Consider the following 24528-nt stretch of genomic DNA (forward strand, 5'->3'; position numbering starts at 1 on the left):
ATGAGGTGATATCTCATTGTGGTTTTGATTCGCATTTCCCTGATGATTAGTGATGTTGAGCCTTAGTTATATTTTTGAAGCCTCCCTAACTGTTTTTAGTTTTCTTTTCTTTATGGCTCTATAACTTTCACAGATGTACTGGAAATACTGTGTCCTGATTTTTCATGCTTACTATTAGTAGTAATTCTGCAAAATTGTCTGCCACTAACAGAGGGAGTATATTGTACAGGTGAAAAGACCAGGCTCCAGAATCAGACTGCCTGGGTTTAAGTTCTGGCTCTGCCACTCACATCTCTATGTCTCAATTCTCTTATCTGTAAAATGGGGACAATCATAGCACATGTAAAACCTTTAGAAGAGGACTTAACACATACATGGTCACTATATATTAACTTTTTATTGGTATCTCCACAGTGCAACAAATAGCACTGGGTTTCTCAAAGGAAAGCAGTTATTATATATATATATATATATATATATATATATATATATAAATTGAATTTTAATAAAACCACCTATAGATTATTTATATAACTAGTATTTACTCAACTACTTCTTATTAAAAAATATCCCAATCACTTCAAACTACTTTGGAGGCAGTATGGTAAAAGAGGAAGAACACCATTTTTATTTAGAAAACCTGCATTCAAATCCCAGTTTTAACATTTACTTGCTGTGTAACTATATGCAAGTTTCTTAGTCTCTCTAATCCTCACTCTTTTTATTTGTAAAATAAAGATAATAATAGTACTGACCTCATAAGATTGTTATGAGGCTTAAATAACACATAGGAAATACTTAATAATAGACATTTGCATGTTAAATGCTCAAATATACAAAGAGCTCTGTAATCAGAATTTCTGGTTTCATATCTGTGCGGGTTATTTTTATGTGTGAACCTGGAGGGTGTTTCTGGATGAGAATAACATTTAAATCAGTGGCCTTTGAGTAAGCACATCATCCTTCTTAATGTGGATGGGCCTCATTTAATCAGTTGAAGGCCTGAATAGAACAAACAAAAACAAACCCTCCCAGAGCAAGAGAGAATTATCCAGCAGCCTGTCTTTGGACTTCATCTGCACCATTGGCTCTCCTGAGTCTCAAGCCTGCTGGCCCACTATGCAGACTTGGACTAGCCAGCCATCATAATTGTCTGAGCCAATTCCTTATAATAAATCTCTTTCTATTAATAAGCACACATTATTGGTTCTGTTTCTCTAGAGTACTCTCACTAATACAATGTCTCAGCTCTGCAACTCACTGCCTCTCTGATCTTATACAAATTGTTTCATCACTCTGAGCCTCATTTTTTCATCTCCAAAATGTAAATAATGATCCTTTCCTCACTTGCTTGTTGTAATAATCAAGTGAGTTAAAGTCTATACAGTGCCTAGCAGGTGATTTGGGAACTAGGAAGCACTCAGGATATGAGCTTTATGGAGTACCGGAAAACAGGAGTCACTTTTTCCCCAAATGAGTTTTCAGTTCTTTATTTTGTTCAAGAATTAAAAGGGCAAAATGCATTGATTGTCAGTATAAATTATTTCAGAAAGTTAAGGCAGGTCCCAAAGATAAAAACTTTGGAGTATGGGAAAGTTTTCACTATTTTTCCAGACCTAGCAGAGCTCCATCATGTGAGGACAATGCAATTTTAGTGTACAATATTACCTTAGGGAACTGGAGCCATGCTTCTGACAAGTTTCTGTATCTTAATTTTGTGTATCATTGTTTTCTGAGATGGCATTCATGGGGTCCTTTTTCCCCTATAAATATGTCCCCAAGACACCTGCTCAGTTTATTTTGTAAAAGAACATATAAAACAAAACAGAACAGAACATGAGGTTTCCTGCTTTGACAAAACCTGTTTTGATATTGTAGAAAAAAAAAAGCATATATTATTCCTCCAGTGAGCCAAGACCTTCACAGAATGCCAAAAATATCCAGACTCTAACACATAGGGAGACAAAGAGACAATGATGACATTTCCCTGCATTAATGGTGGGTAGTCAACGCAGGCTGCACATTCACCTTGATCGAGCCTCAGGGTGGAATGTTGGGTCACCAGCAGAGCTGGCTGCCAAAGTGAGGACAGGGACACAATGTGCATTGGCTTTGGGGACCTTGGTACTTCACTGAGGAAGTCTTGGATGGAGAAAAGGGAGGATGAGGAGCTCCTAACCCTGGTTGGGGGGGGTGGTGAGGTGGGGGAAGGTCACAGACCTGCTGGGTGGCACTCAGTTCTTGACCTCATCTTTGGTTTTCCATATTGAGCAGAACCTCTGTGTTGGAAACACTGTTATTTCCACAGAAGGCATAGTCCTGGATTCAGCCATACAGGTCCTGAGCCCCATTATCTTAAGTCCTGGAGTATGGAGAACTTGAATCTGAGACTATGTATGTGTGGTCCTATGGCGTCTTCCCAACCAATCTGTAATGGTTCTAAAATCACTGTATAGATTAAACACAAGTACTTGTTTACTGAACTGTTACTCTGTGCTACAAATTGGGCTATGTTCTCCATTTCACTCTATAACACCTCTATGAGGTAGGTACTATTTACCCGATTTTACAAATGTGGAAACTGGGGCTTTTTAAGGAGTATGCACTTTACCCAAGTATACAAAATCCCATGTTCTAATCCAGTAGTTCTCAAATTCCACTGCAATCAAAATCACTTTTTTTTAGAAAAATATAAATAACTGGTCCAATTCCCAGAGATTTCAATTAAATCTGTGGTTGGGCCAAGGTATCAATCATAAAACAAAAAACAAAACTAACTTCCCCAAATTATTCTAATGTGCAGCCAGAGTTGAGAAGCCCTGTTCTAAGCCATTACACTATATAAGTGTTTTCCAAAATTGTTTTAACTCTCCAGTAAGAGACTTATTTTACATTATAACTCAGTAGATAGATATAAAACTGAAACAAAAATTCACAAAACAATATTTATGCTTACTACCTGCAAGCATTTGTTTATTTTCTATTCTAGTCTAGTCTATAACATTTTGCATTGCTGGTTGTAACCTACTGAATTGATTTTACAACCCATTGACTGGTTGCCAATCAGGGTTTGAAAATCACTGCTCTTTACACTGCTTAATAAAAATGTGCCTCATTTTGCTACCTCTCCCTGCTGTATATTCTAGTTGAGTCTCACTCTCCACATGGAAGGCCACTCATTCCTTGAGTGCTAAGAGACCATTCCCATCTAATTCCATCCCGGCATCCTCCACTCATTCTGCATCCTCCTCTTACAGCTGGTTGCCTACATATGGCAATTGACTCTGTCACATTTTCTTCAAGCATATGATTCTTACAGCCAATAAGGTTATGACTCAAGAAAAATGACACTTTCAGGTCCAAGAACTGGCGACAAGTTCATAAAATTTATTTCATTCTAGAGCAGAAAAAATCCCAATACTATTAGTTTTCTATTGCTGTGTAACAAATTACCACAAATTTAGTGGCTTGAAACAACAGGTTCCACAGGTCAGATATGAAGGAACAGGTTAGTTAGATCATCTGCTCAAGGTCTCACCAGGATGAAATCAAGGTGTTGGCTGCAGCTGTGATCTCATCTGGGGCTCAAGTTCTTCCTCCAATCTCACTGGTTTTTGGAAGAGTTCAGTTATTTGGGGCTGTGGCTGTAGAACTCATGGTGGTTGGCTTCTTCAAGGTCAGCAGGAGGACTCTCTTTACAGGAATGGTTCAGTCCCTTTATAAACGGCCAACCTGATCAGGCCACACCCACCCATGATGATCTCCCTTGTGATTAAGTATTAAAAATCAACTAGTTAGTAATCTAATCGTGAGAGTGATATCCCATTCACAGTTCCTGCCCATACACAAGGAGTGGGAATCATATAGGGTGTGTACATCGAAGTCTTAAGGATCATCTTAGAATTCAGCCTGCCACACCAACCATCTCTTTTTTTTTTCCAAGATCTGTCCTGGTTGTAACACTGAAAGTCCCACATCCGCAGGGAAAACACTTGGTCACAGGAAAACTGGTACAGTTGGTTACCTTACCAGTAGAAAGTGAAGTCTCTCAGCTAGCACTTTTTATGTTCCATACCTAATGAAAGTCCAATTACAGGGAACCTGGCTATGGAGTTTGTTCCTGTTCTCCTCTAATAAAATTTTTGTAAAGATGGATTATCAAGTAGTGTTCCTATGGTTAGATGCCTCAGAGTCAGCATCACAGAAACACTTGACCAAAATTTTATATTTCTTTTGTGGCATATCCCACCTACTGTGCACACCAATGTTCACAAATGGAACACTATGGAGAGGAAAGGAATATCACATTTTTACGGTTCCTTTTGAATGCACTGTGTGTAAATTAATAAATGCAGTTTTATCTCAGTAGTGTAAGTAAAATTCTAAGTGTAGGCAAAAATGGCTAAAGTTACCAGTGCTTTCAGATCAAGTCTAATTTAAATTTCAAACATCACTAATTAACATAATCTTCTTTTTTCTCCCTCAATATTTGTTTTACACATTCTCACCTAAATTCGACAAACATGGTAGCTTAATAAAATAATACAAGAATTTTAGAATAATAAATGTGGTACTGCAACAACACTGAATTACAGTTTACTAGCACTCTTACTGTCTTCTTGCCCCCCCCTTATGAATATTTTAAGGCAAATAAAAACAAAAGGAAAAGGTGAGCTTCCGATTAAAAGCAAAACTTAATTTTATATTTCATTATGCACTATGCTTTCTTCCCATGATTGGAAAATTATTTTCTAAATCAAAAACTGAAACCAAGACAATTGGTTCCTATTTATTTCTATACAGATTATTTTACATCATTTAAAAATGGAATGCAAATTCCAAGGTAAAAACCTAGAATATTTCCTCCCACAGTAGAATATAAGTTTTCAGCTTTTATAGGATATTAGTTCCCTGGAATTCTTGGCACTGGGATGTGATTCTTTGTATTGCCTTTGTCTATTTGGAAGGATAGATCAATGGCAATTGTTCTTTTTATTATTTGATCCTAGCTTGAAGTTCTCTCTCTGTTTCATCTGCCTTGGAACAAATTCAGTTGCATAAAAACACAGTCCTTAGACACCCACTTATTATAAATGACTTCTCATCCTACTTTACATAGGTTTTACCATCAGCTCAAGGAATATCTTCAGAATATTAACAGACATAAAAAATTCCACTCAAAATGACATTTGACTTTTCATTTAAAATTTCAGATGCTTTTCTTTTTCATATGAATATTCACTGCCCATATCTCCTCTCATTTCTTTTCCAAAGGTCGACTTCAGCATGTAGGTGACAATCATTTGTTGCTTCATGTCAAACATTTCTAATATAATGAGTTTATGTGTTGATTTTTAGTTTTTGTTTTGTTTTTTCCTGTGGAATAAGAATCTGTTGAGCTTTCTAGTCTGACCAGTAATCAAACCTCAGCGAGACAATACTTCACTGTCCTGATGCCTTGCCATCATAAGCAAGGAGGCCATGTCACCATCCCAAACCTGGAAAATCTGTTTTCTCACTTTCCAGCTTTTAGACATTAAAGTTGATTTATTTGAAGACGCACTTAGAAGGAAAGAGGACAAGGATTTAATACACATCATGGGATTCTGTACTATACGCCTCACTGTATCTTAGTAAAACATATTTTAACATAATTGGTCATTCTGGAATCCTTCCCAGAAGCATAGAAGTGCCTACAATGGGGGTAAAAATGAACTGCCAATGCTAAATCCAGACACTTATTTCAGACTTTTAATTCCACCATATGCAAATGTCTTTCCAAGCCTTAAAAATAAAGAAAAAGGCTTCATTCAGAATGTTTAAGTATATCAAAGAGCACTGTTTCCTGGTTACTGCCAATGTTCACTGTTAAACACAGGGGGCCTCGAAGGAAACACAGACTGTTTAGAAATAGAATGTTCATCAAGATATAATGGTTGATAATTATATTGCTTCATTCCCAAGTTGTTTCCCATAGAAAATGTAAAACAACACTTAAATGTTGGCATCATATCACCACCAACTGGCCGAAAGTGCTTACTAGGAAGAAAATCAGCTTTTAAAAGGAACACAAAAAGGAATAAACAATAAACATTCAGTATTTGATAAACTCATGGAGAAGCCAAATACTCCTTAAGTTGCCTTTAATTAATTAATTAATTTATTTATTTATTTATTTGCAACTAAGATTAAATTTCAACCACCTCAAATCTAAGGAACGCTGGCAGCTGAGATTCTGGTAACTTTGTAAACAAGTCCACCATGTGTCAATCTATCTTTTAGCCTTGACAAATTTTGAAGAATTGGTTCACTAAGTTTGTTCACTCCTTTATGAACCTTGTCCAAATAGACTATTTTATGTATTCATTTGGTGACATTATCTGAACATCCCAACATTTTTAAAGAGTCTTCTGCTTCCTGGTCGCTGATTAAACTTCATTTAGAACATCCAGATATATTTAGGAATATGCGTAATGGCATATGGTTTAGATAATGTATATACACTGGCTTAGACAATTTCATTTGGCAGTGAGAAATTCCAGCACCTGTCTTCCCAGAGAAACTATCAACTTAAAAAACTGGAAACCTGGTTGGAGTTATTAATCCAAAGCACTTAGGGTTTTACAACTAACACATAACATTTTTATATATTAGTTCTAACAATATTCAGGAGTCTACCATACTTATCAAAAAATGATATATTTCTAGTTCTTATGAAACCCTCAGGTTCACCTTCTCACCTACAGAACTCATCATAAAACACAGCATGTATCTTGTAGATATTATTGCTTTGGGTATGTGTGATCAAAGGTTACTCCACTCTATCCTATAGATATGCATATGGAAAAGTATACTTCTTTCCTCGGTGATGATCCTTGCAGCTTTGTTTAGATGGTTATGTCAGCTCTTTCCTCTTAATTTTTACCTCATTCCCTATACAATTATTTGGCTCTTGGCAAGGAAAATGAGGCTTCTGAGTGTTTAACAATTTAGTAGAGATGGACATGTAAAAATTGCACATCCTATTTGGTTAACTGCACCCTTATTTACCTTTTAACTTTTTTCAGTTCTCATTCTCTAGTATGGAAGCGTGGTTTGTAATAGCAATCAGATTTAGCCCTTTATTTCTATTCTTGCTTCCACTACTCTGGATTATTTGCAAGACCACAACAATCTCCAAACTAAATTCCTTGTCTCAAGTATTTTTGTCCTCTAATCCACTCTTCATACCACTGCCAAATTTATCTCTTTCAAGCACCACTTACAATTTGTAATCCTTTATGTCCACGTTCCTACAAAGGTATCCTGCTGTTTACTGGATCAAATCCAAACTCATCATTTGACAGTTCAAACCCCATAATCTAATACAACACTCCCTCTCCCTAGCCAGTGATACTGACCTTCAGTTCTAGTTAGGTCACATCTCTTGTCAACCCATTCACACTCCCCACAAAAGTCATGACACATTTATATGATTCAGCTATTCATTTATATTGTAAAATGAATATTATATTACTATAACAAAAAATTCAAGACAAAACTGCCCACAAGCTCATAGCAATCAGATATGTTCACTTGTCTTTTCTTCACATAATAAGAACAGCAAATAATGATATAGTATTTATCATGTGTCAGCCATATTCTAATAGCTTTAAAAATATGATCTGTATAACCAGCATCTGTAGCCAGCATCTACTCTGATTGGTTGGTGCTTGTGCCACACTACTTGTTAAATATAGTGACTATCATCCTTGGTAACAGGAGTGGTCAGAGAAAGCTTTTATCTGTGCTGAATTAAGGAAGGGAGTACTGAAAAGCATTTCAAGCAAAGGAAGTGATATGCTACGGGTCACCAGGGTCTAAGAAAACATAGGAAATTGCAAGTAGGCCAGGGCACTTGGAGTGAAAAGGGAGTAGGAGATTGAGAGCAGATGTTAGAAAGGCATGCTCCAGAAAGATCATTATGGACCTTGAAAATCATTAAAGCAAAGCAGAAACTAAAGTAGAGAAATGACATGTTCAGATTAGTATTTTAGAAACTTTACTCTGTCAGCAGTGTGGGGAATAGATTTAAGAGGTTAGGTTGTAGGTAGGGTTACTTGTGTGGGGGAACTCTTTTCTGACTCTGTCACACTTGTCTATCTCAGGTTCTATTCTGTGAACAGTATTGAGTTTTTGTTTGTTTGTTTGTTTTTGTATTGAGTTTTAAACTTCTTTCCCACATGAAAGTGGAATACAGCATTTTACCCCTTCTCCCAAAAACTGTCTGTCAGTACAACAGGAATGCCCATGTCTGTTCTGTATCCACGTCACTCTCTAGTTCAATTGTTTCTAAGGACTTGCTGTGAAACAAAATAGAATCCAAAGACTTTCTTTTGGTTTACAATGTCCTCTATGATCTTTTCTCTGCCCAAGTCCATGAACTGATCTCATATCATTCTCACCTTCACTCACCATGGTCCAGCCACACTGGCCTTGTTTTATTATTTGAATAAATGAAGGACTTGGCATCAGTTGTTTCCTTCTGCCTAGAATGTACCAACACCCTTCCATTCTCTATCTCCAATGTCACTACAGCTAGATATTTTTTCTTCATATCTCAGCTTAGATATCACCTCAAAGAGGCCTTTCTTAGCCACTAAATCTAAAGAAACCAAAGAGTGTTCTGCCTATGCTTTCCTCTAGGAGTTTTATGATTTCCAGTCTTACATTTAGAATTTTAATCAATTTTGAGTTTATTGTTGTATGTGGCATTAGAGAATGTTCTAATTTCATTCTTTTACATGTAGCTGTCCAGTTTTCCCAGCACCACTTATTAAAGAGACTGTATTTTCTCCATGGTATACGCTTTCCTCCTTTGCCATAGATTAATTGACCATGGATGCATGGGCTTATTTCTGGGCTGTCTATTCTGTTCCACTGATCTACGTGTCTGTTTCTGTGCCAGTACCACACTGTTTTGATTACTGTAGCTTTGTAGTATAGTCTGAAGTCAGGGAGCATGATTCCTCCAATTCTGTTCTTATTTCTCAAGATAATTTTCTTGTTCCTGATCTTAGAGAAAATGCTTTCAGCTTTTCACTGTTGAGTATAATGTTAGCTGTGAGTTTGTCATATTTGGCCTTTATTGTGTTGAAGTATGTTCACTCTATGCCCACTTTCTGGAGAGACTTTAATTATAAATAGATGTTGAATTTTGTCAAAAGCTTTTCCTGCATCTATTGAAATGATCATATGGTTTTTATTCTTCAATTTGTTAATGTGGTATATCACATTAATTGATTTGTGGATATTGAAAAATCCTTGCATCCCTGGGATAAATCCCACTTGATCATGGTGTATGATCATTTGCTGACAGTCTTTGACATAAATTATAGCAATATTTTTGAATTTATCTCCTAAAACAAGGATATAAAAGCAAAAATAAACAAATGGAACCTAATTAATCATAAAATCTTTTGCACAGCAAAGGAAAATATCGACAAAATAAGAAGATAACTTGCCGAATGGAAGAAAATATTTGCAAGTAATATGACTGATAAGGGGTTAATAACCAAAATATATAAACAGCACATATAACTCAACATCAAAAGAACAAACAACCTGATTAATAATAAGAAGAAGACTTGAATAAATATTTTTGTAAAGAGAACATGCAGATGGTCAACAGGCAGATGAAAATATGCTCAACATCGTTAATCATCAGGGAAATGCAAATCAAAACCACAATGAGATACCACCTCACACCTGCCAGAATGGTTATCATCAAAAAGAACACAAATAACAAATGTTGGAGAGTATGTGGAGAAAAGGAAACACTTGTACACTGTTGCTGGGAATGTAAATTGGTGTAACCACTGTGTAAAACAGTACAGAGGTTTCTCAAAAAATTATAAATAGAACTGCCATATTACCCAGCAATCACACTCCTGGGTTTATATCTGAAAGAAACAAAAACACTAATTTGAGCCCCTCTCTTCCTTGGCACTCCCTATGGGGGTGGAAGTCATCTTCTACTCAGCATCATGGCTGCTCTCAGATCCCTCGTGAAGTCCAAGATCATCAAAAGGGCGACCAAGAAGTTCATTCAACAACAGTCAGACTGATATGTCAAAATTAAGTGGAACTGGCAGAAACCCAGAGGCATTGACAACAGGGTGTGAAGGAGATTCAAGGGCCAGATCTTGATGTCCAACATCAGTTATGGGAACAACAAGAAAACAAACACATGCTGCCCAGCAGCTTCTGGAAGTTCCTAGTCCACAGCATCAAGGAACATGAAGTGCTGCTGATGTGCAACAAATCTTACTGTGCTGAAATTATTCACAATATCTTATCCAAGAACCACAAAACCATTGCGGAAAGAGCACCCCAGCTGTCCATCAGAGTCACCAATCCCAATATGAGGCTGAAAAGTGAAGAAAATGAATAGACAGCTCATGGTGCACATTGTGTTTGTGTTAATAAAACCATGAAACTCGAAAAAAACACTAATTTGAAAAGATACATGAATCCCAAAGTTCACAGTAGCATTATTCACAGTTGCTAAGATATGGAAGCCACCTAAGGGTGTTCTTTTTTTCTTTTTTTAACATCTTTATTGGAGCATAATTGCCTTAAGATGTTGTGTTAGTTTCCACAATATAACAGAGGGAATCAGCTATATGTATACATATATCACCATATCCACTCCCTCTTGCGTCTCCCTCCCACCCTCCCTATCCCACCCCTATAAGTGGTCACAAAGGATGGAGCTGATCTCCCTGTGCTATGCGGCTGCTTCCCACTAGCTATCTATTTTACATTTGGTAGTGTAAATATGTCAATGCCACTCTCTCACTTCCTCCCAAATTACCCATCCCTCTCCCTGTGTCCTCAAGTCCATTCTCTACATATACGTCTTTATTCCTATCCTGCCCCTAGGTTCTTCAGAAACATTTTTTTTTTAGATTCCGTATATATCTGTTAGCATACAGTATTTGTTTTTCTCTTTCTGACTTACTTCACTCTGTATGACAGTCTCTAGGTCCATCCACCTCACTACAAATAACACAATTTTGTTTCTTTTTATGACTAAGTAATATTCCACTGTACATATGTGCCACATATTTTTAACCATTCGTCTGTTGATGGACACTTAGGTTGCTTCCATGTCCTGGTTATTGTAATTAGAGCTACAATGAACATTGTGGTACATGACTCTTTTTGTTTTTTTGTTTTTTTGTTTTTTTTAAACATCTTTATTGAAGTATAATTGCTTTACAATGGTGTGTTAGTTTCTGCTTTATAACAAAGTGAATCAGTTATACATATACATATGTTCCCATATCTCTTCCCTCTTACATCTCCCTCCCTCCCACCCTCCCCATCCCACCCCTCTAGGTGGTCACAAAGCACCGAGCTGATCTCCCTGTGCTATGCAGCTGCTTCCCACTAGCTATCTATTTTACATTTGGTAGTGTATATATGTCCATGACACTCTCTCACCCTGTCACATCTCACCCCACCCCTTCCCCATATCCTCAAGTCCTTTCTCTAGTAGGTCTGTGTCTTTATTCCCGTCTTGCCACTAGGTTCTTCATGACCTTTTTTTCCCCCCTTAGATTCCATATATATGTGTTAGCATACTGTATTTGTTTTTCTCTTTCTGACTTACTTCACTCTGTATGACAGACTCTAACTCCATCCATCTCATTACAAATAACTCCATTTCGTTTCTTTTTATGGCTGAGTAATATTCCATTGTATATATGTGCCACATCTTCTTTATCCATTCATCTGATGATGGACACTTAGGTTGCTTCCATGTCCTGGCTATTGTAAATAGAGCTGCAATGAACATTGCAGTACATGACTCTTTTTGAATTATGGTTTTCTCAGGGTATATGCCCAGTAGTGGGATTGCTGGGTCATATGATAGTTTTATTTTTAACTTTTTAAGGAACCTCCAGACTGTTCTCCATAGTGGCTGTATCAATATATATTCCAACCAACAGTGCAAGAGGATACCATTTTCTCCACACCCTCTTCAGCATTTATTGTTTGTAGACTTTTTGATGATGGCCATTCTTACTAGTGTGAGGTGATAACTCATTGTAGTTTTGATTTGCATTTCTCTAAGGATTAATGATGCTGACCATCCTTTAATGTGTTTGTTGGCTATCTGTATATTTTCTTTGAAGAAATTTCTATTTAGGCCTTTGGCCCGTTTTTGGATTGTGTTGTCTGTTATTTTGATATTGAGGTGCATGAGCTGCTTGAATATTTTGGAGATTAATCCTTTGTCATTTGCTTCATTTGCAAATATATTCTCCCATTCTGAGGGTTGTCTTTTCATCTTATTTATGGTTTCCTTTGTGTGCAAAAGCTTATAAGTTTCATTAAGTCCCATTGGTTTATTTTTGTTTTCATTTCCCTTTCTCTAGGAGGTGGGTCAAAAAGGATCCTGCTGTGATTTATGTCATAGAGTGTTCTGGCTATGTTTTCCTCTAAGACTTTTATAGTGTCTGGCCTTACATTTAGGTCTTTAATCCATTTTGAGTTTATTTTTGTGTATGGTGTTAGTTAGTGTTCTAATGTCATTCTTTTACATGTAGCTGTCTAGTTTTCCAAGCACCAATTATTGAAGAGGCTGTCTTAACTCCATTGTATATTCTTGCCTCCTTTATCAATGATAAGGTGACCATATGTGCGTGGGTTTATCTCTGGGCTTTCTATCCTGTTCCATTGATCTATATTTCTGTTTTTGTGCCAGTACCATACCGTCTTGATTACTGTAGCTTAGTAGTATAGTCTGAAGTCAGGGAGCCTGATTCCTCCAACTCTGTTTTTCTTTCTCAAGATTGCTTTGGCTATTTGGGGTCTTTTGTGTTTCCATACAAATTGTGAATTTTTTTGTTCTAGTTCTGTGAAAAATGCCCTTGGTAGTTTGACAGGGTTTGCATTGTACCTGCAGATTGCTTTGGGTAATATAGTCATTTTCACAATGTTGATTCTTCCAATGCAAGAACACGATATATCTCTCCATCTGTTTGGATGACATTTAATTTCTTTAATCGGTGTCTTATAGTTTTCTGCATACAGACCTTTTGCCTCCTTAGGAAGGTTTTGCAATGGTAAATGGGAGTGTTTCCTTTTCTCTTTCAGAATTTTCATCATTACTGTGTAGGAATGTAAGAGATTTCTGTGCATTTATTTTGTATCCTGCTACTTTACCAAATTCATTGATAAGCTCTAGTAGTTTTCTGGTAGCATCTTTAGGTTTCTCTATGTATAGTATCATGTCATCTGCAAACTGACAGTTTTACTTCCTCTTTTCCAATTTGGATTCCTTTTATTTCCTTTTCTTCTCTGTTTCCTGTGGCTAAAACTTCCAAAACTATGTTGAGTAATAGTGGTGAGAGTGGGCAACCTTGTCTTATTCATGATCTTAGTGGAAATGGTTTCAGTTTTTCACCATTTAGAAAAATGTTTGCTGTAGCTTTGTCATATATGGCCATTATTATGTTGATGTAAGTTCCCTCTATGCCTACTTTCTGAGGGTTTTTATCATAAGTGTGTGTTGAATGTTGTCAAAAGCTTTTTCTGCATCTATTGAGATTAACATATGGTTTTTATCATTCAGTTTGTTAATATGGTGTATCACATTGATTGATTTGCGTATATTGAAGAATCCTTGCATTCCTGGGTTAATCCCCGCTTGATCATGGCGTATAATCCTTTTAATATGCTGTTGGATTCTGTTTGCTAGGATTTTGTTGAGGATTTTGGCATCTATGTTCATCAGTGATATTGGCCTGTAGTTTTCTTTCTTTGTGACATCTTTGTCTGGTTTTGGTGTCAGGGTGATGGTGGCCTCGTAGAATGAATTTGGGAGTGTTCCTCCCTCTGCTATATTTTAGAAGGGTTTGAGAAGGATAGGTGTTAGCTTTTCTCTAAATGTTTGATAGAATTCGCCTGAGAAGACATCTGGTCCTGGGCTTTTGCCTGTTGGAAGATTTTTAATCACAATTTCAATTTCAGTGCTTGTGATTGGTCTGTTTATATTTTCTATGTCTTCCTGATTCAGTCTCGGGAGGTTGTGCTTTTCTAAGAATTTGTCCTTTTCTTCCAGGTGGTCCATTTTATTGTCATATAGTTGTTTGTAGTAATCTCTCATGATCCTTTGTATTTCGGCAGTGTCCAATGTTACTTCTCCTTTTTCATTTCTAATTCTGTTGATCTGAGTCTTCTTCATTTTTTTCTTGATGAGTCTGGCTCATGGTTTATCAACTTTGTTTATCTTCTCAAAGAACCAGCTTTTAGTTTTATTGATCTTTGTTAATGTGTCCTTCATTTCTTTTTCATATATTTCTGATCTAATTTTTATGATTTCTTTCCATCTGCTAACTTTGGGGTTTTTTGCTCTTCTTTCTCTAATTGCTTAGGTGTAGGTTTAGGTTGCTTATTTGAGATTATTCTTGTTTCTTGAGGTAGGATTTTATTGCTATAAAATTCCCTCTTAGAACTGCTTTTGCTGCATCCCATTTGTTTCGGATTATCTTGTTTTCATTGTCATTTGTTTCCAGGTATTTTTTATTTCCTCTTTGATCTCTTCAATAATCTCTTGGTTATCTAGTAGTGTATTGTTTAGCATCCATGTGTTTGTATTTTTTACAGCTATTTTTCCCATAATTGATATCTACTCTCATAGCATTGTGGTCGGAAAAGGTACATGATATGATTTCAGTTTTCTTAAACTTACCAAGGCTTGATTTGTGTCCCAAGATGTGATGTATCCTAGACAGTGTTCATGAGCACTTGAAAAGAAAGTGTATTCTGTTGGTTTTGGATGGAATATCCTGTAAATATCAATTACATCCATCTTGTTCAATGTGTCATTTAAAGCTTGTGTTTCCTTATTTATTTTCATTTTGGATGATCTGTCCTTTGGTGAAAGTGGTGTGTTAAAGTCCCCTACTATGATTGTGATACTGTCAATTTCCCCTTTTTTGGCTGCTAGCATTTGCCTTATGTATTGAGGTGTTCCTATTTTGGGTGCAGAAATATTTAAAATTGTTATATCTTCTTCTTGGATTGATCCCTTGAACATTATGTAGTGTCCTTCTTTGTCTCTTGCTATAGTCTTTATTAAAGTCTATTTTATCTGATATGTGAATTGCTACTCCAGCTTTCGTTTGATATTTATTTTCATGGAATATCTTTTTCTATCCCCTCACTTTCAGTCTGTATGTGTCCCTAGGTCTGAAGTGGGTCTTTTATACACAGCATACATACAGGTCTTTTTTTTTGTATCCATTCAGCAAGTCTATGTCTTTTGATTGGAGCATTTAATCCATCTACATTTAAGGTAATTATCGATATGTTTGTGCCTATTACTATTTTCTTAATTATTTTGGGTTTGTTATTGTAGGTCTTTTACTTCTCTTGTGTTTCCTGCCTAGAGAAGTTCCTTTAGCATTTGTTGTAAAGCTGGTTTTGTGGTGCTGAATTCTCTTAGCTTTTGCTTGTCTGTAAATGTTTTAATTTCTCCATCAAATGTGAAGGAGATCTTTGCTGTGTACAGTAATTTTGGTTGTAGGTTTTTCCATTTCATCATTTTAAATATGTCCTGCCACATCCTTCTGGCTTGTAGTTTTTCTGCTGAAATATCAGCTGTTAACCTTATGGGAATTCCCTTTTATATTATTTGTTGCTTTTCCCTTGCTGCTTTTAATACTTTTTCTTCGTATTTAAGACTTGATAGTTTGATTCATATGTGTCTTGGCATATTTCTCCTTGGATTTATCTGTATGGGACTCTCTGTGCTTCCTGGACTTGACTGACTATTTTCTTTCCCACATTGGGGAATTTTTCAACCATAATCTCTTCAAATGTTTTCTCAGTCCCTTTATTTTTCTCTTCTTCTTCTTGGACCCCTGTAATTAGAAAGTTGGTGCATTTAATATTGTCTCTGAGGTCTCTGAGACTGTTCTCTGTTTGTTTCATTCTTCTTTCTTTATTCTGCTATGCAGTAGTTATTTCATCTATTTTATCTTCCAGGTCACTTATCCGTCCTTCTGCCTCAGTATTCTGCTATTGATTCTTTCTAGAGAATTTTTAATTTCATTTATTATGTTGTTCATTATTGTTTGCTTGCTCTTTAGTTCTTCTAGGTCCTTTTTAAACGTTTCTTGTATTTTATCCATTTTATTTCAAAGAGTTTTGATCAACTTTACCATCATTACTTTGAATTGTTTTTCAGGTAGACTGGCTATTTCCTCTTCATTTGGTCTGGTGGGTTTTTACTTTGCTCCTTCATGTGCTGCATATTTCTCTGTCTTCCCATTTATCTTAACTTACTGTGTTTTTGGTCTCCTTTTCACAAGCTGCAGGTTAGCAGTTCCCATTGTTTTTGATGTCTGCCCCCAGTGGGTAAGGTTGATTCAGAGGGTTGTGTAGGCTTCCTGTTGGAGGAGGCTGGTGCCTGTGTTCTAGAGGATGAGGCTGGATTTTGTCTTTCTGGTAAGCAGGGCTGCATCTGGTGGTGTGTTTGGGGTGTCTGTGAACTTATTATGATTTTAGGTAGCCTGTCTGCTAATGGGTGGGGTTGTGTTCCTTTCTTGCTAGTTGTTTGGTATGGGGTGTCCAGCTCTGGAGCTTGGTGGTTGTTGAGTGGAGCTGGGCTTTAGCATTGAGATGGAGGTCTCTGGGAGAGCCCTTCCTGATTGATATTACCTGTGGCTGGGAGGCCTCTGGTGGTCTAATGTCCTGAACTCGGCTCTTCTACCTCAGAGTCTCAGGCCTAGCACCAAGTCAGCGCACCAGGATCCTGTCAGCCACACGGCTCAGAAGAAAAGGGAGGTAAAATGAAAGAAAACATAAATAAAATAAAAAGTTATTAAAATAAGAAATTTTAAAATATTTTTAAATTAAAAAATTAAAAAGTAATAAATAAAAAAGAAGAGAGCAACCAACCCAATAAACAAATCCAACAATGATAACAAGTACTAAAACCTATACTAAGATAAACATAAAAATCAGAATCTATTCAGTGGCATGCAGCAAACCCCAAGTCTACAGTTGCTCATAAATTCCACTGCCTCAGCTTGGGATGATTCGTTGTTTATTCAGGTATTCCACCAATGCAGGGTACATCAATTTGACTGTGGGGATTTAATCCACTGCTCCTGAGGCTGCATGGAGAAATTTCCCTTTCTCTTCCTTGTCCACACTGCTCCTGGGGTTCAGCTTCGGATTTGGGCCCTGCCTCTGCATGTAGGTCGCCCTCTGGTGTCTGTTCTTTGCCTAGTCAGGAGAGGGTTGAAGGAGCCGCTGATTAGGGAGCTCTGGCTCACTCAGGCCAGGGGGACGGGTGGGTATGGAATGCAAGGTGAGCCTGAGGCGGCAGAAGCCATCATGACATTACAACTTCCTGAAGCATGCCATGTGTTCTTGTGGGGATTTTGTCCCTGTTTCCCAGGACCGTGGCAGTGGTGGGCTGCACAGGCTTCTGGGAGGGGTAGTGTGGATAGTGACCTGTGCTTGCACACAGGATTCTTGGTGGCTGCAACAGCAGCTTTAACGTTTCATGCCTGATTCTGGAGTCCACACTGATAGCCGCATATCACGCTGGTCTCTGAAGCTCGTTTAGGTGGTGTTCTGAATCTCCTCTCCTCATGCACCCTGAAACAATGGTCTCTTGACTCTTAGGAATTTCCAGACTTTTTCCCGGGCTCCCTGCCATCTAGCCGTGGTGCACTAGCCCCCTTCAGGCTGTCTTCATGCAGCCAACCCCAGTCCTTTCCCTCTGGTCTGACCTCCAAAGCCTGAGACTCAGCTGCCAGCCCCCACCCACCCTGGTGAGGGAGCAGGGAAGCCTCTCAGGCTGGTGAGTGCTGGTCAGCACCAATCCTCTGTGTGGGAATCTCTCCACTTTGCCCTCTGCACCTCTGTTGCTGCACTCTCCTCCTTTGCTCCAAAGCTTTCCCTCCACCCACCCCTCGTTTCCACCAGTGAAGGGACTTCTTAGTGTGTGGAAACTTTTCCTCCTTCACAGCTTCCTCTCAGTGGTGCAGTTCCCGTCCCTAATTTTTGTCTCTGTTTTTTCTGTTTTCTTTTTCCTTACTCAGGTACGTGGGGATTTTCTTGCCTTTTGGGAAGTATGAAGTTTTCTGCCAGCATTCAATTGGTGCTCTGTACGAGTTGTTCCACATGTAGATGTATTTTTGATGTATTTGTGCGGAGAAGGGGATCCCCACATCTTACTCCTCTGCCATCTTGAAGTTCCTCAGTGTGTTCTTTTATATCTGTATGTGCTCCTAACTTAGAAAAGTATTTTCTTTATTAAATGCTTCCTTTTACAATTAATGGCAATGTATTTGATCATTATGTACTTTCTTTATTCAACTCTTTATGTGTTACATTATTCCTGGAATGGCTCTATTTAGGAAGCTTATATGAGGAAGGGAAGAAAAAGATGTTCTAAACTATCAGATATTCTCCTAATGTCAAAAGGCTATTATGAGAGTGTGATTTTTTTAGACTCAGGAAACTAGAATCAGGACAGGTGGAGTCTTTATTTTTTCCCTGACCACCTGATAGTTAATTTCCTGTAAATGTTACAAGTTTATATTAATTCTGATTCAGCCTCATCTCCATAGCTTCTTAAGACTTTATGTTTAATGGGGTCTAAGAAAGCTTCAGCTACTACCCTTGAACACTTTTTCTGTTGTACCAAACAAGTCATCACTGGTTTTGTATTTCAGGCTATACCACTTACTTGCCAGGTTTTACTGAGACACAGGCAGTCTGTCTCCTTGTAGTCCCTCAGTTCTACTTGACCACCATTATTTGGGCAGTCTTTCTCTTGTTTTGTCATTTGGAGCTTGAGGTATCTCTTAGTACCATTGTAGATAAAGTTTTTTTTCTGTTTCTCACTCTTCTCATTTTTTACAGTGATTTATGAGGAGAAAGGGAGAAATTGCCAGGTTACCTTCACCATTTTTAACTATAAATTTTTCTATAAACCACTCAGACTTTAGAGCATAATGGGAACTGGGTTTAGAGGTGCAGCACTGAAGATGAAGTAGTGCTGGGACTCGATAATTTTTTTTTTTGCATTTCTTTGTTTTTCTATTTAACTGTAATTTGGAGTAGTTGCAAATGTTCAGCACATACAGGGGGAAAATGTTTTTGCTACATCAATAAGTTTCTATGCATCAATAGCCTCACTTATATAGTGAGGCTGAGTACAGTAATTTAGTAAATTGAAAGGTCTATACATTTCTGCCTTCATGTATACTTCTAAGAATTAAAACACCAGTGTAGTAAGATTACATAAGAAGGGATGTAGCACAGAGCAAAGCTCAATTGTAAACAGTTATGGGAAACAGCATATTTGTAGCTTAGTCTCAAATATAGCCTTAGATTAGTGCTCACAAGAGTGAACAGTGTAAAATCATCAAAGGCATATATCCAAGCTGCTTAGAATTTCTTTTTATAAGTATTTTAGTTTAACAGTGTTGTTTAATTTCCTGTACGCCTTTAAACCATCATAAATTTTAAGACGCATATAATATATTTACAAGTACAATTTGAAAAATAAAAAAAGTAACTGAGCTTTCTTTTGTCCATTTGTGAATAAAGATACTGAGGTAATACATTTTAGCTTTAAAGGAGAAATTTTTGCATTTATGGTAATTTCTCATGAGAGAATTCTGAGAGGTATATGTGGCAGATTAAAATCATTTAAAGGGGCAGAGAGAAACCACAGAGGGAAGAGCAGGCTGGAGTGCAGCATGGATCTACGTCTGCAACCCATGCTTTCTGTATTACTGTGCCATTAGGTAAGGTCTTAAAATCAGATACTGACAGAAGACATGAAACTCCTTTGTCAGAGACAAAGGACCTCAACACTCATGGCACAAAAATGGAAAGGGGAGCAAGATAAATAAGACAACTCAGTTAAAAATAAGATTGTGGTTCGCACTATTTGCTTATGATACTCTTCTGGAGTTAAAAACTCTGTGAATAATATTGCTCAGGAATGGGTCTGCTCCTAGTTATCCCAGAAGACAGGCTGCCTAAAGTTGTCCTGAGGGCACAGCCACCTCTAAACATACGTCTTGACATGGCCCTGCCCATCAGAGGGACAAGACCCAGCTCCACCCATCAGTGAGCAGGCACTAGTCCTTCCCACTAGGAAGTCTGCACAAGCCCCTGGACCAATCTCACCTGCCAGAGTCAGACACCAGAAGCAAGAGGAACTACAAACATGTAGCCTGAGAAATGGAGACCACAAACACAGAAAGTTAGACAAAATGAGATGACAGAGAAATATGTTCCAGATGAAGGAACAAGATAAAACCCCAGAAAAACAACTAAGTGAAGCAGAGACAAGAAATCTGCCTGAAAAACAATTCAGAGTAATGGTAGTAAAGATGATCCAAGATCTCAGAAAAAGAATGGCGGTGCAGACTGATAAGATGCAAGAAATATTTAACAAAGAGCTAGAAGATTTAAAGAACAGAGATGAACAATGCAGAAGAGCAAATAAGTGAGCTGGAAGACAGAGTGGTGGTAATCACTGCTGCAGAACAGAATAAAGAAAAAAGAATGAAAAGAAATGAGGACAGTCTAAGAGACCTCTGGAATAACATTAAACACACCAACATTCACATTATAGGGGTCCCAGAAGGAGAAGAGAGAGAAAGGGCCCGAGAAAATATTTGAGGAGGTAATAGCCAAAAATCCCTAATATGGGAAAGGAAACATTCACTTCCAGGAAGTGCAGAGTTCCATACAGGCTAAACCTAAGAAGAAACACGACAAGACACACAGTAATCAAATTCACAAAAATTGAAGACAAAGCAAACATATTAAAAATAACAAGGGAAAAGCAACAAATAACAATAAAGGGAAACTCATACAGTTATCAGCTAATTTTTCAGAAGAAACTCTGCAGGCCAGAAGGAAGTGGTACGATATATTTAAAGTGATGAAAGGGAAAAACCTACAACCAAGAATACTCTACACAGCAAGGCTTTCATTCAGTTTTGACAGAGAAATCAAAAGCTTTATAGACAAGCAAAATCTAAGAGAATTCAGCACCAGAAAACCAGCTTTACAACAAATGCTAAAGGAATTTTCTAAGCAGAAAAGAAAAGCCCACAACTAGAAACAGGAAAATTATGAATGGGAAAGCTCACCTGTAAAGGTAAACATACAGTAAAAGTAGGAAATTATCCACACAGAAATATCATGTCAAAATCAGCAATTATAAAAAGAGGAGAGTACAAATGCAGGATATTGGAAATGCATTTGAGATTAAGAGACCATCAAGTTAAAACAATCTTGTATATATACAGACTGCTATATAAAAACCTCATGGTAACCACAAACCAAAAATCTACAATAGATACACATACAAAAAAGAAAAAGCAATCCAAACACAATTCTAAAGATAGTCATCAAATCGCAAGAGAAGAGAACAAAAGAGGAAAGGAGGAAAAAAGCCCTACAAAATCAAATCCTAAACACTTAACAAAATGGCAATAAGAACATGCATATTGATAATTGCCTTAAATGTAAATGGACTAAATGCTCCAACCAAAAGACAGACTGGCTGAATGGATACAAAAAAAGACCGGTATATATACTGTCTTCAAGAGACCACTTCAGATCTAGGGACACACACAGACTGAAAGTGAGCAGATAGAAAAAGGTATTCCATGCAAATGGAAATCAAAAGCAAGCTGGAGTAGCAATACTTATATCAGACAAAATAAACTTCCAAATAAAGACTGTTACAAGAGACAAAGAAGGACACTAGATAATGATCAAGGAATCAAACCAAGAAGATATGACAATCGTAAATATATATGCACCCAACATAGGAGCACTTCAATATATAAGGCAAATGCTAAGAGCCATAAAAAGAGAAATCAACAGTAACACATTAATAGTGGGGGACATTAATATACCACTTACATCAATGTACAGATCATCCAGACAGAAGATCAGTAAGGAAACACAGGCCTTACATTTTCTCAGAACTAGAATAAAAAATCTTTAAATTTGTATGGATACATAAAAAAATCCCAAATAGCCAAATCAATCCTGAGAAAGAAAAATGAAGCTGGAGGAATCAGGCTCCCTGACTTCTAGCTATACTATTATATACAATACAAAGCTAGAGTAATCAAAACAGTATAGTACTGCCACAAATACAGAAATATTGATCAATGGAACAGGATAGAAAGCCCAGAAATAAACCCAGGGACCTATGGTTAATTAATTTACAACAAAGGATGCAAGAATATACAGTGGAGAAAAGACAGTCTCTTCAATAAGTGGTGCTGGGAAAATTGGACAGCTACATGTAAAAGAATGAAATTAGAACATTCTCTAACACCATATAAAACAGTAAACTCAAAATGGATTAAAGATCTAAATGTAAGACCAGTTACTCTAAAACTCTTAGAGGAAAAGATAGGCAGAACGCTCTTTGACATACATTGCAGCAAGATCTTTTTGTATCCACTTCTCAGAGTAATGAAAATAAAACCAAAAATAAACAAATGGGACCTAAGTAAACTTAAAATCGTTTGCACATCAAAGGGGACCGTAAATAAAATGAAAAGGCAACCCACAGAATGGGAGAATATGTTTGCAAATGAAGCAACCAGCAAGGAATTAACCTCCAAAATATACAAACAGCTCATGCAGCACAATACCAAAACAAACAAAGAATCAAACAAACCAATCAAAAAATGGGTGGAAGATCTAAATAGACAGTTCTCCAAAGAAGACACAGAGATGGCCAACAGGCACATGAGAAGATGCTCAACATTGCTAATTATCAGAGAAATGCAAATCAAAACTAAAATGAGGTATCACCTGATCCAGTCATAATGGCCATCATCAAAAAGTCTACAAATTATAAATGCTGGAGAGGGTGTGGAGAAAAAGGAACCCTCCTACACTGATATTGGGAATGTAAATTGGTGCAAACACTATGGAGAACAGTATGAAGAGTCCTTAAAGAACTAAAAATAGAGCTACCATATGATCCAGCAATCCCACTCCTAGGCATATACCTGGAGAAAAGCATAATTCGAAAATATACATGTACCCTAATGTTCATTTTATCACTATTTACAATAGCCACGACATGTAAGCATCCTAAATGTCCTTTGACAGAGGAATGGATAAAGAAGATGTGGTACGTATATACAATGGAATATTACTCAGCTATTAAAAAGAATGAAATAATGCCATTTGCAGCAACATGGATGCACCTTGAGATTATCACACTAAGTGAAGTAAGTCAGACAGAGAAAGACATATATCATATGATATCACTTATATGTGGAATCTAAAAAGATGATACAAATGAACTTATTTACAAAACAGAAACAGACTCACAGACATAGAAAACACACTTATGGTTACCAAAAAGGAAATGGTGGGGAGGGGTGTAGGGTGCTTCCTCTCATTTACCACCTAAGCCCATTACATCACCATTTGATTCGTTTTACCACCCACATATATATGTTAAAATATGTCTTTCCATTTTTTCTCCAGTTCCTTCATCTAACTGCCTTATTTTTCTTCAGTCTCACCATCAGTGACTGTTTCAATTAGCTATCGCTGTGTAGCAGACTACTATAAATCGTAGTGGCTTAAAAGCTCACTGAATTATTATTACTCACGAATCTGTGATCTGACTTGACCGTCCTTTTGCTGTCTGGTCTCACTTGCATAGTTACAGTTAGGGGGCAGCTCTAATGGTTGTAAGGTACAAAATGGTATCACTCACAAATTTTGTGGCTGGGGCTAGCAACTGGTTATGGCATCTTGGTCCTTTTCCATGTGGTCTCTCATATTCCAATAGGCTGGATCAGTATCTTCACATAGCAGTCTCAAGACAGCATTCCAAGAAGGTAAGAGTAAAATTGCAATACCCCAATATAGCACCGTGATATCATGCAGCTGAACCACTTTAAATACTATCAATATGCTGATCACAGTTGAATTTATATACTTATCATTTTACCTCTTCCTGATCTGTAGACGTGTATGTCCAGCTGCTTACTCATCATGTCTACTTGGATGTGTAATAAATATCTCAAACTTAAAATTATGAACATTTTGATTTTTCCCAACCTATGCTTCCATGAATATCCTCCATATTCAGAAAATGTATCCATTCAGCAAATATTTATTAAACATCTATTATGCCAAATGTCATTTTAGACAATGGATACAACAGTGAACAAAACAAACAGCATTCATGATTTTATGGAGTATGTTTTCTAGTGGAGAGGTCAACTAATAAAAATAAAATGTCAGATTATAAGTGTGAAGAAGAAAAATAAAGTAGGAAGGGGATAAAGAGTGATGGAAGTTGTTATTTCAGATAGGGAGGTCATGGAAAGCATCTCTGACTAGATGACATCTGACTAGAGACCAAAATGAATAACGGTGTGAGCCATGTGTATATAGGTGAGAATCACATAGTAGGCACCATCCAGCTGCTGGAGTCCC

The 24528-nt window shown here is 37.2% G+C and overlaps 1 pseudogene across 1 annotated transcript in view; it reads left to right on the forward strand.

Moving 5' to 3' along the window:
- LOC309653252 (large ribosomal subunit protein eL32 pseudogene) overlaps window positions 1–10678 on the forward strand; it is a 499263-nt pseudogene extending 488585 nt beyond the window's left edge. Inside the window, exon 2 of the transcript XR_014268774.1 lies at window positions 8822–10678. The product of XR_014268774.1 is annotated as a large ribosomal subunit protein eL32 pseudogene (transcript). The remainder of the gene's footprint in view (window positions 1–8821) is intronic.
- Window positions 10679–24528: the final 13850 nt, after the last annotated feature.

Source organism: Balaenoptera physalus (assembly GCF_965194825.1).
Source record: "Balaenoptera physalus genome assembly, chromosome: X".
Lineage (NCBI taxonomy): Eukaryota > Metazoa > Chordata > Mammalia > Artiodactyla > Balaenopteridae > Balaenoptera > Balaenoptera physalus.